The sequence below is a fragment of the Pan paniscus genome, chromosome 3 (assembly GCF_029289425.2).
Source record: "Pan paniscus chromosome 3, NHGRI_mPanPan1-v2.0_pri, whole genome shotgun sequence".
Taxonomy (NCBI): Eukaryota; Metazoa; Chordata; class Mammalia; order Primates; family Hominidae; genus Pan; species Pan paniscus.
Genome location: NC_073252.2, coordinates 38680881 through 38698084, shown reverse-complemented (window position 1 = coordinate 38698084; position 17204 = coordinate 38680881). Strand labels below are relative to the sequence as shown.

At 40.0% G+C, this 17204-nt stretch overlaps 1 long non-coding RNA gene across 1 annotated transcript in view; it reads left to right on the top strand.

Moving 5' to 3' along the window:
- The window catches only part of LOC130541428 (uncharacterized), a 102610-nt gene that overhangs the window by 13640 nt on the left and 71766 nt on the right, over nt 1-17204 (top strand). The window contains exon 2 of the long non-coding RNA XR_008955484.1: nt 15789-15894. This is a non-coding gene — a long non-coding RNA (uncharacterized LOC130541428). The remainder of the gene's footprint in view (nt 1-15788; nt 15895-17204) is intronic.

Here is a 17204-nt window from a genome sequence, read left to right as displayed (position 1 = left end):
ACATCGCACTCTCTATTCAACACTTTGGTTTTCCACACCTCCTACCAATTAAATTTCTTCTTCAGCCATCACCTGCTTGGTCTTCCTTCCTCCAGCGTTCCTTCTCCTCTCCGAACCCTTTCTCAGAACGTGTGTGGTCTGCAGATGTTTAATGTAGTTAGTATTTCACGCATGTTAGTAAGGTCAAATTGGTTGGTAGTGCTGTTCAAATCTTCTATAGCCTTTCTGATTTTTCATTGTCTACCAGTTTTATCTAGAAGTGTTAAATCTCCAACTATGACTGTGATTAATCAATTTCTGCATTTACGGATAAATGGGACTCATCAATGATTTCTCCACGTATTTTGATGCTTTGTGATTAGGTTGCATACATGTTTAAGATGTTAGACCTTCTTGGTGAATGAATTATTTGATTATTATGAAATGTCTCCCTTCATCTCTGGTATTACTCTTTGCCTTGGAGTCTACCTTAATATGAATATAGCAAGCCAGGTTTCTTATAACTATCATTTGCATGTGCTCTTTTACTTTATATGTGACAAGTCTGAGTCTTTATACTTAAAATATTTATCTTGTAAACAGTATACAGGTGGGCTCTGCTGTGTTATCTAGATTGACTATTTCTGCCTTTTACTTGAATTGTTTAATCTATTTACATTTAACCTAATTATTGATAGTTTGCGTTTCAGTCTGTCATCCTAATATTTGTCTCCTTTGTTCTTTGTTTTCTTTATTTCCTGCCTTCTTTTGAGTGAACCAACTATTTTTTAACTGGTCATTTCCTTTCCTTTATTATATATATATATATATATATATATATATATATATTTTTTTTTTTTTTTTTTTTTTTTTTTTTTTTTTTTTTTTGAGACGGAGTCTCGCTCTGTCGCCCAGGCTGGAGTGCAGTGGCGCGATCTCTGCTCACTGCAAGCTCCGCCTCCCGGGTTCACGCCATTCTCCTGCCTCAGCCTCCCGAGTAGCTGGGACTACAGGCGCCCGCTACCACGCCCGGCTAATTTTTTGTATTTTTAGTAGAGACGGGGTTTCACCGTGTTAGCCAGGATGGTCTCGATCTCCTGACCTCGTGATCCGCCCGCCTCGGCCTCCCAAAGTGCTGGGATTACAGGCGTGAGCCACCGCGCCCGGCCTATATTTTTGTTTTAGTCATATCTTTGTGCTATTTTTTGGTGGTTGCTCTAGGATTTAGACATCCATCTTTAAGTTGTTATGGTCTACATTCAAATATTCTGTTACTTCTCAAACAATGCACGGATTTTACAATCATGTACTTCCATTTAGCACCTCTCCTATGAGGGGCACCACCTTCTGTCATGCTGATCGTGTGTGTGTGTGTTTGTATGTGTGTTTTGGGGTGAGGTCAATCTCATGTGTAGTTGTTCTGGGTCTGGGCTCGTTTGTAACTTCAGTTAGATATAAGTCACCACTGGCCTCCGATATCATTAAGACAATACGAGGACTTCCCCTTCAGCAGATCTCTAAGTGCCAATGAGACTCCAGGGATCCCTTTATGCTCTGTAGTTAACTGGTCAGCTTTCTAAACTGCAAGTGACCTCTTTCTGCTTTATAACCTGACTGCCAGCTTTTGGGGCTGCTGGGGAATTCTCTTTGCTGGTCAGTCTTACCCCTGGATGTTCATGCCTTCAAACACCTCTCTCTCTCAGACCTTTCGTCTTGTCCCAGCCCCTGAGGGTTGCTGTGGTGCACTTGGGAGAGTATAGCAGTGCCCCGAAAAGATTTCTTTGGTCCTGTCTCAGCCTGCTGCAGACAGGATGGTGAAGGCTTAGAGACTGGTGAAGGCTCAGAGGGCTTTGGAGAGGTCTATCTCAGTTCACCTGCCCTGCTTCTCCACAGGAACAATCTCTGTCAGCTCTCCTGCCCTGTCCCCAGATGTCGATGTGCTAACCCCATGCACTTGATGTGGAAGGAGCTGGCAGGTAGGTGCAGCTCTGCCGTAAGGCTGAGATCCTGGGGATGCTGCTGTCTTGATAGTCCATATGCAGCTGTTCAAGGTTTGTTGACAATTCAGCTAACTTCTTCTCATTCCTGCCTATGGCACATTCTTCCGCCTCCCACCAATCCCACGATGGTCTGAATGCCCATAACCCCTCAGAATTCATATATTGAATCCTAACTCCCAAGGCAATGTATTAAGAGGTAGGTTTTTGGGAGGTGATTAAGTAATGAATGCAGAGCTCTACTAATGGCATTAGCACCCTTATAAAAGAGACTGGAAGGAGCATGTTAGCCTCTTCTTGCCTTTCCATCATGTAAGGAACAGATGGTGCCCTCACCAGACACCATATCTGCTGGTGTCTTGATCTTGGACTTTCCAGCCTTCAGAACTGTAAACAAAAAAATTCTGTTGTTCACAAATCACCCAGTCTAAGATATTTTGTCACGGCAGCCCAAACAGACTAAGACAGATCTCCTGGGATGTAAGCAAATTATGAAAAACTTAGTGCTTTCTGGAATTTAGTTCAGTTAGGTTTCTTTGCATTCTCAGCTCTAGGGTGGGTCTAGTAAATGATCGTCTTGTAGTTTTCCTGGCTTTTACTCATTGTTAGTATAAGAATAACCATGTCTTGCCACTTACTACATTCTAACAGGAAGTGAAACTCCCTAAAGTAATTTTTTATCTTTTATATGTGACCAAGTTTTCCTTTCTGATAATTTCTAACATCTATTTTTCTACCCACAGAACTCTGAAATTTCACAATGGTATGTATGTTGGTAGGGTTTTTTGTTGTTGTTGTTATTTATTATGTTAGGCACTGAGTAGCCTCTTTAAATATATCAGTTCTGCAAAATATTCTTGTAGTATTGCCTTAATAATTTTCTTCCCTCCCTTTTTGCTGTTCTTTTTTTGCTAGAACTCATATTACTTGGGTGTTGAACCTCCTTTCTTGATCCTCTGGGTCTCTTAGCTTTTCTCTCTTCCGCCTATATCTTTTTATTCTACTTTCTTGGAAGATTTTTTCAACGTTATTTTCCAATCACTTACATTTTAAATGTTCATATATATGTATATAATTTCTAAGAGTTCTTTTTGGCTGTTCTCCATTTTTCTTCCTTCCTTTAAAAACATAAACCTTTTTTTGCTTAATGGAAACAAATTCTCTTCGAGAATATAACTTGGAGTCATTCTCAAGTTTTTTTTTGTCCCTTCTGCCTACATTGTCTATTTCTTCTGAGTTCCTTTTCCATTTCTTTGTTTCCTTGGTTTTTGGGCTCTATCTTTCATGTTTGCTTCTCAAATGTCTGATGATCCTTGGTTGTCCTTTTAGAGTTAAAAGTGAGGCACTAAAAAGCTAAACAAGCTCTGTGTATCTATCTGCACAGGATTTATTGATTTGTGGGATGGACCAAAAGGTGGCTAGATGGGACCCTGAGTGCCAGTATTTCTACATTTATTTTTTTAAATGGTAAGTTCTATAAAGTGGGGGAAGGCAGTTGTGGGTCTCATTGTTCAGAATGCACTTGGTACCCTTTTGACTTCAACAAGATGCTCCTGCTTCCCTTCTTCTGTCCTCCACAGAACCCTCTGGTTTGGCTACTCTGGAGAATAAGCCCAGTGGGGGAGCTTCCTGACTCTTTAGGGTGAAAGTAGGCATCTGAGGATCTGACTACTGTTCATTACAATTTGAACCAATCCTAATATTCAGTCCTACCCTCACTACATAATTGCCAAGGGGGCTTCCAGTTTTGGAGCCTTTCCAGGGTGCTGCCATCTGAGTTGGCTTGCTTTTTTGACACCTTCTCCTTGCCCTAAGATCCCACTTTCTTTAACTTTTCACTTTCATTTTCTTCATCATTTTTTATTGGATGTCTAGAAAAATAAATTTATCAGTGGATGATAGAAAGAAGGGAGAAAAGGGGGCTTTGAAAGATTTACAAGGGAATTGACATTTTGACTGGTCTTGAAGAACCCCTTGGATTTTGATTATTGAAAGATTGGCTGGAATATTAGAATGTAGAGGGAAATTCTAGGTCAAAGAAACAGCATGAGCAGATAGGAATCAAAGTGATTTAGGTTAAATGGTTTCTTCACTCTAAGTCAGTTATCAATTTCACCATCACTTTCCATATGCAAAAATTTGTGCATCTCTGGCTCACTGGTGTCTCTTCTCCTATACTTTGGTCTTTTTCAAATTTTGATCCTTTTTAATACCTTTCAGTTTAGTGGGCCTTGGAGGTGGAGCAGTAGTAAATGCATTTGTTTAACCCAGAGTTTCTCAACTGTGGTACTGTTGACATTTTGGGATGATGGTTCTTTGTTGGGGGGGTCAAGGGGTGCTGTTCTGTGCATTGTAGGATGTTTAGCAGCATCTGGAACTTTACTCACTAGCTGCCAGTAGCTGCCACCCCCAGTTGTAATAGCCAGACAGGTCTCTAGACATTGCTGAATGTCCTTTGGAGGGGAACATCATCCAGTATTATTGGATTAAAAACAGATTCATCAGTAAATGATGGGGAGAGAGGGGAAAAAAGGGGCTCTGACAGATTTATTAAGGAAATGACATTTTGACTTGGTCCTGAAGAATCAGTTGGATTTTGACTAGTGGAAGATTGGCTGTAGTGTTTGAAGGAAATTCTTGCTGAAAGAAATCACATAAGCAAATGAAAGCAAAGGGATTTGGGTTAAATGGTTTTCTGTAATCCCAGTGTAGGTACGTGTGATGGGGGTAAAGGCTACAAAGGTAAAAGGTGGGTTACGAAGGCCTTGAATGGAAACATATGGAACCTGGGTATTATACTGCAGTGATACGATCACATTTTTTACTTTGAGCAATAACTCTAACTTTAGGAAGTAGAACATAGGCCAGGTGTGGTGGCTCAGGCCTGTAATCCAAGCACTTTGGGAGGCTGAGGTAGGCAGATAACTTGAGGCCAGGAGTTCGAGACCAGCCTGGCCAACATGGTGAAATGCCATCTCTACTAAAAATACAAAAAATTAGCTGGGCGTGGTGATGCACACTTGTAGTCCCAGCTACTCAGGAGGCTGAGGCAGGAGAATTGCTTGAACCTGGAGCTGGAGGTTGCAGTGAGCAGAGGTTGTGCCACTGCCCTTTAGCCTGGGTGACAGGTGGCAGAGTGAGACTCTGTTGAAAAAAAAAAAAACAAAAACAAGTAGGACCTGAGGACCTGAGTGCTGGCAGATCGTTGAGGTATCCATTGTGGTGGTGAGGGATGATGAGGCCTCACTGGGGCAATGGGAGTTGGAGATAGAAGCTTCAAGTGTCTTCATTTCTGTCATAATTAGTTAAAGGAACTGAAGAAGATCCAGTAGATAAATAATGGGTTAATAAAGCTTTCTGACATACATATTTGCACATTTAAAGAAAAACTGTGCCTTAATTCAAGGAAAGTACCTCATCGGTGGGATTTTCAGGAGGTGGATACCCTTATAACTACACCCATGAAACAACCGCCTACTTTATTGGTGTATTGTCAGCCTAGGATCCAGTTATAGCAATTGCCTATGAAAAATGGCATTGATGCTTGAGGTTAAAAAGGGAACTAATACTTCCTAATGAAGACCGTTTAAATTTGCATTAGATGGTGAGGTGGTCTAAGAAGAGCTGAAATGCTTTCAGAGGGAACATCTCTGCTTGCTACCCTTAACACCTCGGTTCCTAATCTTAGTAAGAGAAACGGAACTACCCTTTCGTCTCAGGTCTGCTTGGAAGATCAAGCCAATTTGGTCTGCTGACAGCTACTGCTGTTTCTTAAGGAAAAAAAAAAGTAATTGTAGAAACTGTCTTTGAATAATTTTGTTTTACAAGTAAAAAATTCATTGAAAGCAAAGAAGATGAGAGAGAGAAAGAAAGAAAGAAACTGTTCAGAGATATTGGAATTTGGGGGATTAAAGAGGAGGTATTTATAGATGGAGACTTCCTAGAAGTAAAATAGCAAATAAAAAACTGAAACTGTGGTTGTCCCCCCAGGGGATAGGTGAGGTGCCCCCACCATAACGGGGGCAATTTCCCCCTCCCTACTTTCAATTTCTCCTTACTACCCTATCCTCTTAGTGAAATGATGGGGAAGTTTTGGTGTGACCTGAATACTTCCTAATTTGAGTAACATAAGAAAAAAGTACAGAAAGGAAATATGGTTTTAAGAGCAAAGGGAAACTGACTAAATGTGAAATCTTTAGTGACTATATTAACTTGGGAGTGTCCGTTTTGAAATTCATTGTGCTAAAAGTTCTTGAAGACCCAGGCATCGAGATCCTCACATCTAGCAATGGAGTGAATCAGGCATGATTTGTGTGTCTCCATGTGATATCTTCAGCTTGGGTTTTATTTGGCTGGCTTCCCCCTGGAAGATGTGTCACATAATTGACAACTGCAGGGATAGAAAGTTTTTCTGTCGGCTGTGCATGGTGGTTCTCGCCTGTAATCCCGGCACTTTGGGAGGCCAAGACGGGCGGATGACCTGAGGTCGGGAGTTTGAGACCAGCCTGACCAACATGGAGAAACCCCGTCTCTACTAAAAATAAAGATAAAAATAAATTAGCTGGGCATAGTGGCACATGTCTGTAATCCCAGCTACTAGGGAAGCTGAGGCAGGAGAATCTCTTGAACCCAGGAGGCAGAGGTTGCGGTAAGCCGAGATCGTGCCATTGCACTCCAGCCTGGGTAACAAGAGTGGAACTCCATCTCAAAAAAAAAAAAAAAGTTTTTCTGTCAATATCAAACAGTGATATCATGTTTGAAGATTCTGGAGGTACAAAAAATAATGCTAACAGTGACTTGCTGCTTGAAAGGATAAAATTTTATTAGCTATTGGAATATACGTGTTAATTTCATATTATTTTCTCTGACTTAAACAGGATGTGACCATATACATTTTCTTTTTATTAAGATGAGGGCTCAGTCTGTTGCCCAGGCTGGAGTGCAGTGGTGTGATCATGGCTCACTGCAGCCTGGAACTCCTGGGCTCAAGCAGTTCTCCTACCTCAGCCTCCAGAGTAGCTGGGACCACAGGCACATGCCACTGTGCCTGGCTAATTTTTTTTTTTTTTTTTTTTTAGAGATGAAGTCTTACTATATTGCCCAGACCGGACACATTTTAACAAATGATTCTCACTCCAAGCTTGTTCTCTTTCCATACAAAATACCCAACAAAATTCTAATGAAAGAGGTAGTTTTCTACTAGTTTTCTGTCCTAGTTTCAAAGTTCATCTTCGCTTTCAACTCAGCGAAAGCTTTTATTTTAGTGCACTATGCCATGTTAATGGTACAATGCTCTGCTCGTTGCAGTTGGGTGGAGGTATGATAGTGTACATCCGTAAACTGCCCAATGTGAGTTGGTTTTTGGTATTATAAGGGATTATGCCCATTGATATGTCTGTTTGCAATCATAGTTTGCCTATTGAAAAGGGTGCTGTTTTCTAAAAGCCACTAAGAAAAAAGTAAACCTTATATGAATTCGACTCAGGAAGAATAGAACAAATGTTGGCAAACTTTATCATGATCAACAATTGCTCTTTTAATGTTCTCTCAGTTGCTCTGAAGGAGAGTCATTAGTTAAATAAATAAGCTAAAGGATGAAAACCCTAATATCTACATGGACTCAATCTATGATTTGCTAATCATTGCTACACTTTAGCTGAGTCAAGGACAGTGGTTTTGATAGATACCTCAAGGGAAGTAGTGTTGCCAGATGGCCAATGTCTTCCTTTATTCTTTAAAATTCTCTAATTTTTTTTTCTTTAAAATTCTCTAAATGTTAATCATTCACTAAAATCAGTAAGCCTCTTGAACTGTGTTCTTGTTTTTGTGATAGAGTAGGGTGCCTGATGGGGAGAAGATCTTAACTTTTTGCAACCTGAAAAGCTGCCCTGTGGAGGATTGAGAAGTACTTTCTGCCTTTCCGATGAGCCTGTGATCTATTTTTGGTACAGACTGGTTGGGGAGGGGCTACTTTGTGGGACTACTTGGTATCTGGCAGGCCCAGATACCAACAATAATGAATGACTAGCGTTTAGGTGGTGCTCACCATGTGCCAGGCACCCTTCTAAGTGCCTTACCAATGTGCATTCATAGATTCCTCAAATGGCCCTATGATGCGGTATTCCTATCTTGTTGATGAGAAGACTGAGACACAGGAATATGAAATACACTTTCAAACCTAAGTTGTCTGATGCCAAAGTCCATGTTCCCAACATTGTGATTCCTTTTAAATGATTTATACCAGGGTAGACAGGGATGTGCCACTCAAAGGGACAAACATCAACCAGGACAGGCCTGTGGAATATGGAATTCCAGGGACTCACAGAAAGAAGTGGTCAAGGGTAAGACACAGGGAAGAGAATCTGGCACCTCCAATGTTTAAGCAACGTGATGATTCAGACTATTTGGGAATCGTTAAAGAATGGGGAGGTTAAGGGTATCTGAACTGTGTATGTTTTTGTAGTCTACAATCTGAACTAGGCTACTTATTTTTGGATGCAATTACAGGGGGTGATGGTGATCAATGTAGGAAAAGGGTACAATTTATTATTTAGTTTATTTACTTATTCAATACATATTTATGGAGTGTTTACTGTTCCATCTGCACCAGACAGCTACAAAAAGCTGAGGATGCTGTAGTATTCCATTGACAGGCCAAGCATCCCTGACCTATAATTCTGGAGGCAGTCTCTCCTACAATAGTTACAGTACTTTCTGGGTGCCTATAACCACTATTCCCCTCATCCTTTCAGGCCAATGAATTACTAATGTGCTAAGATGTTTAAAATGTAAGATACAATTATGGGACATAAGGTATTGTCTAAAACCTATCTAGGTTGTTGAGGGTAGGGAAATAAGAGGAATTATGACTTAGAATGTGGAGATGGTGCTTTATGTGCTCAGAAGAAAAAGGGCAAAAAAGGAAGGGGAGAGTCAATTAAATGCAGAGAAGGACCATTTATTGAATGTCTATTATAAGCCAGATCAATTTGCAGGTGTCGTCTTGTGTTATTCAACCAACAGTTCTGTGATATCTGTTATTATTTGTATTTTAGTTTTTTACAGACTCGACTGTGGTTACACAGCTGGTAAGCACTGCTAATTAAGTGGCAGAGCCTGGATTTTACTGCATACCTCAGGAGGGAATGAAAATTGGTACTTCCGCCTGAGGCACCTCCTAGGAATAGAAGGACCTTCCTTGGTACAGTCAGACTAGGCAAAAAGGGTATAGGAAAAAGGAAGCTGGGATGTCATAGATAATGATGGTTTCCAGATGTCAGATTCTTTTCTATTTTGGCAGAGGATGAGTCAGTAGGAAAGGGCCAGGGTGCCAGGACAAGGGGAAAGATTACCTCTTGGAGAGATAGGAGGGTGTAGCAGTTGGCAAGCCACCTAATGCTAACTGCAAATAATCTATGTAAAGTTTTCTACCATTTCACTAATATCCCATTGGCCAGATCTTAGCCGCATGTCTGTACCTGGCTGCAAAGGAAGCCGGGAAATGTAGTCTTCATTCCGAGGGGCCATGTGCCTAATCCAAAATCAGAGGTTCTATCACTATGGGATCTGATGAGTGACTTTGAGTTGGTTAATTAACTTCTGTGTCTCACTCTACTTACTTTCAACTGTATCAAAAAAGAAAAAAAAAAAGCAAGGTCTTCAGATCCTTTTGTTTAATGGAAGCCATGAATATGAATAGTTCAAGAAGACCATCAGCCAGCCCTATTGATACCTGTGAATGCCATGCAAACTTTATTTTATAGGAGCTTCATACTGAGAGGGTCCTTTAATTGGGACACCATTATCCTTTAGAATAAAGTGGTCAAGAGTGGTCTTATGTTTGGAAGAAGGAATTACGAATACTTCTTCCATTGTGAATGTATACTCTTCTTCTGATGATAGCACCTAGAACTATAACCATGTGGTAGATAAGAGCATGGCTTTGCAATTAGACAAAACTTGGTTAAACTCCAGCTTGGCTATGAAGCAGGTTAGGATATAGGTTGCTACATAAAAGAAACCTGAAATAATGGAGGTTTGAACAAGATAGAAAACTATTTTTTTTTTTTACTTAACAGTCTGAGATAGGTGGCCTAGGACTGAGAGAGCTGCTCCACACTGCATGGCTGTCCAGGAACTTAATCTTGTTGCACTGTCCATAGGACGAGGTTTTCAAATGTAAGGGTTCAAGATGCCTCATTTCTTCATCAACATTCCAAGTGGTGGTATGGAAGAGGGGAAAGTGGTGGTGGGGGAGCACTTTCTACTTAAAGGTAAGTCCAGGAAGTTACCCATACCATGCCATTTCACTTCATATCCCATTGGCCAGATCTTAGTCTCATGTCTGTACCTGGCTGCAAGGGAAGCTGGAAAATGTAGTCTTTATTCCAAGGGGCCATGTGTCTAATCCAAAATCAGACGTTCTGTCACTGTGGGATCTGATGAGTGACTTTGGGTTAGTTGATTAACTTCTGTGTCTCAGTTTCTGCCCCTGTAACATGGGATAATAAAAGTCTACCTCATAGAGTTGGTGTGATGATTAAAGAGGAAAATATTCAAAGTACTTACTAAACACTCAGCAGAGATAGCTGTGATCATTATTGGTTTACTGAGGTTGGGAGCATTTCCAGAACCATCTACCCAGCATTCCAGGACCCTAAGCTTGTCACTCCTTTTCTATGTAGGCTCATGTTTGAAACTTCTCAAGCAGAGGTGTCCAATATTTTGGGTTCCTTGGGGCACATTGGAAGAAGAAAAATTGTCTTGGGCCACACATAAAATACACTAATGATAGCTGATGAGCTAAAAACCAAGTTGCAAAAATATCTTATAATGTTTTAAGAAAGTTTACAAATTTGTGTTGGGCTGCATTCAAAGCCGTCCTCTGTCGCATGTGGCCCACAGGCTGCGGGTTGGACAAGCTTGCTCTAAAGGCCTTTGTGGTTAGGATTTAGCGACCAAAAAATTACCTACCAATAACGGAAAGCAAGAGGTCCATTCCACATAGTCCCCAAGAGAAAAAGAGTTGGCAGTGGCTATGACTCCTTTCCCCAGCCACCAGCTCATGAAGGATAGAGGTGGCTGATGAAGATGAGGAGCAGAGTTTGCCTTTATCTCTTGCTGCCCAGGTATGCCCAAGGCTTACCTTTCATCTCCAAAACCCAGCGCTCCAGTTTCAGGCTGAAGTATGCCAGCCTTTGTTTCCATTCTCCACAGCCTGGCCCCTGTCCAGTCCACCCCGGGAGCCAGTCACATTTAGATGGAAGTTAGCAATGAATGATTATTAGAAAACAATTTTTACAATTGCCCTGTTTTCTTTTTGCTGGATTTGCTTTCAGATGCTGGGTAATAATGCAGGTGCTAAGTCAGATGAGAAGATACTTCTTCCTTCCAGAAGTACATAGGTCTCAGAAACTTGTTAAGAATGTATTTGCACCATGAAGTGGCCAATCCATTTAAAAAGACCCTGTAAAATATCTGCCATTAACAGAAGTTACCTTAACCTCTCTGAGAGGTAATTCATGCTGTGGCTTATAAAATACCAGCTCTTTCCTTATGTGTGGCCTGAAAGACATTCTTTTGTTTCAGGGAGCCACAGATTTGCTGAATACCATCTACTCAAAGTCAGAAATCGTTTGTTGAAGGCCTACTGTGTGCCAAACACCTTAGCTCTCCCACCTTCTCAGAGTGGCATTATCTGCCTGCTTTGTGGATGAGCAAACTGACATGTAGCACAGTTCAACCTCAGAGTTCTGGGGTGATTCTTACTGCATTTCAAGATGTGTTTTCTTGCCCTGATTCCTCCTCATGGAAAGAATTATCTCTGTAACTTCATCACTATATCTGGCAGCAAAAAGAGAGAGCCCATGGTAGTTGAAAACAGGCATATATTTTAAATCAACAGGAGTTTGATACTGTTCTTCTTGGCTGTAAATCATCAAAGAATTCCTCAGCTGCAAGGGTTCCATTATTAACACAGAAAGATGCTAATAAAAGCTCTTATATACCAACATATATACCTCTCTCCCTTCCTCCCTTCCTCCCTCCCTTCTTCCCTCCCTCCTTCCCTCCCTCCCTTCCTTCCTTCTCCCCATTTTTCTTTGCTTCCCTTCTTTCTTTGGATGATGGAAACCACTGTGATTGCAATAAACAGCCTAAAGGTTTTAGGGTTTCAGTGAACTAAGATTTACAGATCACAGCTAATCACTAGTTTGTCCTTACTACAATAAACTTAATTGTTGCCCTCTGCGCAGTTAAGGGAACCAAAATGAATTCAACTCCACACTCTGGTTATCCACAGTGAGGTCCTGTGCCTTGACATGCATCACTTACAGTAAAAACTTTGGTTTTTCAAATTGATTCAATGTCCCTCAATTCCATCTGGAGAGTAGAAGTTGTAATGTAAAACAAAGACAACTCCAGTTTCTGCATAGAACAAAAGCCATGTGTGGAACTGAAGGCATTAGTTTTCAATGTAGCTTGTTTCCAACAACAGCTTTGGGAGTCTCCTTTTGTGATAGCAAGAAAAGTTAGCACAAGGAAGCATAGGTTCCCCTGCCAACCACTCAAATCCTTTAATCTTTTTATGTTGAATCTTTGCCACTGAAACCTAAGGAAATAAATTGGGTTAAATATAATAGTTATGGGTTACCATAGCCTGTTGCTAGGTGGGGTTTCAAAACAGTTTTTATTTCCAATATATGCCCTTTGATAATAGAATAAAATGACCCCTCTAGTAATTAGTAATGCTTTTCAACAATTGATCTCGCAGAAGAAATTGGCCTATTTTTGCAAGTGTGATTATGTTTCATATTAGTATTTCTTCATAGATACAGGGAAGATATTATAGACATGCAGAAATATACTTAATAACAAGACATGAAGAAATATTATACTTAATAACATAGAAACCAATAAAGCTCCAATTGGAAAGCTTCTCATTCTCCTGTTAGATTGAAAAAAACAAAAGCCTAGAGAACTATGGCACTAGGTATTTTTAATGGTTTGCTTATTTAAAAAAAATGTCATAATTCTTTAAAGAAGTACAGAGCAGAACATAAAGGTTCTGGTAACTTGAAAAATTTCTAAGCTCACAGAAATTAGCTTTAACTATTTTCCTGGTAATTCTGAAAAAAAGAAGACCATATGATGTGGTAAAATAATAATAATAGTAAAGCAGCATCATTCAAGGAATGGGGAGAAACATTTTACTTTAATTGATTTTAATATCAAAAAGTTTGCAAGAAATGCTCATAATTTAAATTTAAGTAAAAGCAGAATACAAAATATTATGAGCCAAATGTTATAAAAGCTGGGAAAAATACATATAAAAAGATTAAAAGGATACATACTAGAATGTGAGCATTTGTTTATCTGCATGTTGAGATTAATTATTGGCAATGCTTACATTCTTTATTTTATGCTACTTTCCATTTCTACAGTGATTAGGTTATATTCTTTTTAAGAGAAATATATTATTTTTAAAAAACACAAATTAAAATAATGCAAGGCCTTCTCTGTCAGTAGAAATCAAACTGGAAAAAGGTAGAAAATAATGTTGCTTTGGGAAAGTCAAACTTTGGGTTTTATTATTTTTTTTCCTTTCTTTATTCCAGAGGTCAGCAAACTTTTTCTGTAAATGGCCAAGTATTTTGTGCTTTGTGGTTCACACGATGACTGTTGCAACAATTCCGCTCTGCCATTGCAATGCAAAAGTAGTTAGATCACACATAGTGAGTGGGCATTGTGTTCCAATACAATTTTATTTATTAATACAAATTTGAATATTATATAATTTCACATATTGTGAAATATTATTCTTTTTTTGACTTTTTTCCCCACTATTTAAAAATGTGAAAACCATTTATAGCTTATGGGTCATATAAAAACACATCATAGGCCAGATTTTGACCTCAGGCCACAGTTTGCCAACCCCTGCTCTATTCTATTATTCCACATTTTCCCGAAAATTAAAAAATATACATTATCTTTCAGTTTTCTGTTTAATAACATCAGAAAAATTTAAAATGGGTGCATGTGCTCAAATCACTCGGATTACAAAACACATTCCAGTGGGGAGGAACCAGGTTGGGTTCTACTCCTCTAACTAAAATCCTGAGTCTGTGGGGCTAGGTCTGCACTAGGTTAGAATTCCAATCGTGCTGATGAAAACAAAGGGGCTCTTTCCATGAAAGCCTGGCAATTCCCTAGCTGTCAGTCACCACGTGGCTCCAGGTATCTGGCAACTGTTTCCACATTTTTCTGAGGCTTCACCAGGCTTTAGTGTGGAGGAGGCAATGATTCTCCCCTCTGGCCACCACAAGGGCTGAACTGGAGGCACTTTTCCAGGGGTATGCCTCAGAAGTAAACCCACACTGGTACCTTGCTGGTTCAAAGAGGATGCTGTTATATCCACAGGAGGTGGGTATACAAAGCCAGAGACCATTGCAGTTCAATGTTAGTGATCATGTGGTCCTTTTGAATGACTACTGTAAGCTGCAGTGATTCTGGGGTGGGAGGGAGTGGAGTTAGACCCTGCTTGTCTCTTTCAAGTGTTAGTGGACTGTTTTGTTGAAGTCTTGCTTATTCCTGGAGACTTTTGTTATTGTTGCTTTTGTTATTTTTTTTTTTTTTAATGCTTTTTTTGGTCTTTAACTCCTTCATTATCTGGTTCAGAAATGAACAGGTTCACCAAACTGCATTTAGTGGGAGGCCGAGGTGGGCAAATCACTTGAGGTCAGGAGTTCGAGACCAGCCTGGCCAACATGGTGAAACCCTGTCTCTACTAAAAATACAAAAATTAGCTGGGCATGGTGGCATGCGCCTGTGGTCCCAGCTACTTAGGAGGCTGAGGCAGAAGAATTGCTTGAACCTGGGAGGCAGAGGCTGCAGTGAGCTGAGATTGTGCCACTGCACTCCAGCCTGGGCGACAGACTGAGACTCCGTCTCAAAAACAAAAACAAAAAACCCTCCAAATCGCATCTAGACAAGTCACAATAACCGAGGAGATAGGGACAGTGGGTGTCTTGGGGATGTGCACAGTCGTGGGAGATGTAAATGCCATAAAAACCCAACATAGAGGCGGAATCAAAGAAGGCAGAATGTGGAATTCAAATAATCAATCAATCACACACAAAGCACTTATTAAATACCTATCATTTTCTAGATCTCTATGGTCCCTGTCGCATTTTATTTATCATCTATACTTATGATTGGACAGACACAGCGTGCTTCCAGGGCTGAGGGAAGGTCAATGGAGGAGTACAGGGAACATTTTCTTTTAATACAACTTTACAACTTAATGAAGACTCAAAATTTTGTTTATCAGAGGACGACTTTATTCAGATGACATAAGAGTACCTAATTAGGATCCTTTATTTGTGTAAGCAAGTGTCCTTTATTTGTGTAAGGATGTGTTTCTTTTTCTTCGTTTTTTTTTTTTTTTTTTTTTTTTTTTTTTTTTGAGATGGAGTCTTGCTCTGTTGCCCAGCTTGGGACTACAGGCATGCGCCAACACGCCCGGCTAATTTTTGTATTTTTTAGTAGAGATGGGGTTTCACCACGTTGGCCAGGCTGGTCTCGAACTCCTGACCTCGTGATCTGCCCGCCTCGGCCTCCCAAAGTGTTGGGATTACAGGCATGAGCCACTGCGCCCAGCCTTGGAATTGTTTCTTAATAGTTTATGTTAAAAACCCAAAAGCATGTCTATAGATTTCATATTTTATTTGGTAGAGAAAGTCCCACTGTACAAGGCTGACTTTAAAGGATTTGAACATAAGGAGAAAAGTCTGATTCATTTGCTTTTCTTCTCAGGGAGAAGAGTCCCTGACTTCAGAACCCCTGAGGTCCTGAAAGTGATTTGTATTAGAACATCCTTGCAGTTGACTTTCTGTCAGTCAACCGGATGCTGGATTGATCTGTGAGTGCTAGAACTGCACAAAGATACCACTCCAGCAAGAAAGGGGTCTGGGCTAGAGTGTGACTCCAACACCCTGAAGGACTGGAAACATCATAAATATCCTCCATCTTTGACAGATCTGCTGTTTTATTCCTTAGAGTAAACCAGCAAGGGCTACAGGTAATCACCTTGGTTGAAGAAATGGATTTAGGTGCCAGGACTCCTTCAGATCTGGGCGGAGTTGGGGTGGGTTGGGTGGGACATAGGATGTTAAGAATGCTTCAGATTTTGGCAGGCTGAGCATGGTCTCTCGATGACAGGGGGCAAGCTTCTCACTCCCTATCAGAGACGAAGGATGTTTCAGTTTTAAACTACATAGTTTTTCTTGAGGTCAAAACATTTCGTAAGCATACATCTCTGGAATCACAAATGGAAAAATTTAACTTGTTTTGCAGAAATTGATTTTACAGTTTTTTCAGGAACTTTTTTTTCCTTTTAAAGTAAGATAAGTGTCCTTGTATTATTCTTCTAGCTTTAATGAACCTCTTGTTTTCTGGGATTTTAAAAATTCAGTGAAATTGACCTGGAAAAGATGATCAAGAAGAAAGATAGCAGTCTCTGTCTCTGTCTCTGTCTCTCTCTCTCTCTCTGTGTGTGTGTGTGTGTGTGTGTAATTGTTTAGGTGTGGTGAATGAGCATTGCTGCTATGTAACAGGCAAAATATAGATTTGTGTATCAGATAGGCACAGCTAAAATTCTAACTCCAGCATTATTAAGTAAGTGTTTTGGTGCAAGTTAGATGACCTCAGCTTTCTCTCCTGTAACATGGGTGTAATCTTATCTGTTTAGCACAGTATTTGGTACTAGCACACAGAGGAGGTGCTCAACAAATGGCAACTTTGATTATAATAACAATTATTATTATTATTATGCTTTTTAACTTAATAGGCTCAGGAAAAAGTTTATGAAATTCATAGTCCACATTCATAGTTTTAGAAGTTCTATAGCTTTTGATTTTTGCTATTTGGCTAGTGAAACTTCATGCCTGTTAACTTCCATTTCAGGACTTCAGACTTTGAAATGTATGTAGATTTTATGCCAAGAGGATTGAAAACCAGAAGCTGAGACTCATGGGTTGTGCATAAGAGGGCTGGCCAATCCATTTTGCGTATCATTTGCAAATCTTAAATTGGTCATTCTTAATGTCTAATAATGCTGTTGATCAAGATAACTTGGAGTCATTACAGTTAACTTATTTGTCAAATAAATGAATAAAAAAGAGTATACATTGCTGGAACTTTCCTTCAGCTCAGTCTCACCACAATTGAGTG